The sequence below is a fragment of the Sinocyclocheilus grahami genome, unplaced genomic scaffold (assembly GCF_001515645.1).
Source record: "Sinocyclocheilus grahami isolate Dianchi unplaced genomic scaffold, SAMN03320097.WGS_v1.1 scaffold3426.1, whole genome shotgun sequence".
Taxonomy (NCBI): domain Eukaryota; kingdom Metazoa; phylum Chordata; class Actinopteri; order Cypriniformes; family Cyprinidae; genus Sinocyclocheilus; species Sinocyclocheilus grahami.
Window position 1 is genome coordinate 16,712 of NW_015508553.1, and position 907 is coordinate 17,618.

At 34.8% G+C, this 907-nt stretch overlaps 1 long non-coding RNA gene across 1 annotated transcript; it reads left to right on the forward strand.

Moving 5' to 3' along the window:
- The first annotated feature begins 62 nt into the window (after positions 1–62).
- On the forward strand, positions 63–907 carry LOC107576276 (uncharacterized). Its single transcript, XR_001608023.1, has 3 exons — positions 63–314; positions 611–710; positions 881–907. It is a non-coding gene; the product is annotated as an uncharacterized lncRNA (long non-coding RNA).

Sequence of the window (907 nt, forward strand, 5' to 3'; positions counted from 1 at the left end):
AAAATAAAATAATAGATTAAGCATACATGAATTTGATTAATATTTTGCCAGTTAGACAACTACAGTATGGCAGCTGACAATATTGCTGACAAGTTGCTGCATCAGTTCTGCATAGTGTTTAGCATTTAAGCAGAAGTGAAAGACTGCATGTTCCGCTTTTGTTCTGTAGCAGAACTCCTCAGGATGGTGTGACGTCTTCTATAAAGCTATAAAAGAGGCAGCTTGCGACACTCATCCTAAAGCGTCTTGCTCTGTGATTGCTGCTGTGTTTCTCTGTGTGATTACTGAAGGCTGTTGTGGACGTCTCGTACCTCGTAAGTCTGCATTAAACTAAAAAATAATAATAATAAAACAATTCTAATACAATATACAAAATACAATTATTACCATTATCATATAAAATAATGGCATTTTTAGTCATTTAAAAATAAATAAAAAATAAATGAAATTGAAAGTGCTGGATGCAGTCTGTGAGATCACATTCACTTGCCTTCTAAACCAAACACTTTGTTTTTAACATATTCAGATACGTTTGTAGATATAAATGGAAGCTATGTTGCAATTTCATTCAAGGGAGAGCATTGATATCCATTTTTGTTGCTCAAATTAGATGGAAATTAAGAGTAAACGCATGGAGAGAGATGAAGAGACAACCCAGTGAAACATGGAGCTCGTCAGATGGAGCAGCTGCTATGATATAAGGCCAAATTGTAAGCCAAATATCATCTTTAAATGCATAATGTACAATATTCCTCCAGTTTATCAGCTTAAAATCTTCATCATAACCTCATTATTTTCTATACTAATGTCTGTGTGCTTCTGATCTTCAGCATCAATCCATGTACTGTATCTAAATGAAGATAACCGTTCTGTGTTGTAGTCCCAGTCTCTGCTGATCCACACACAC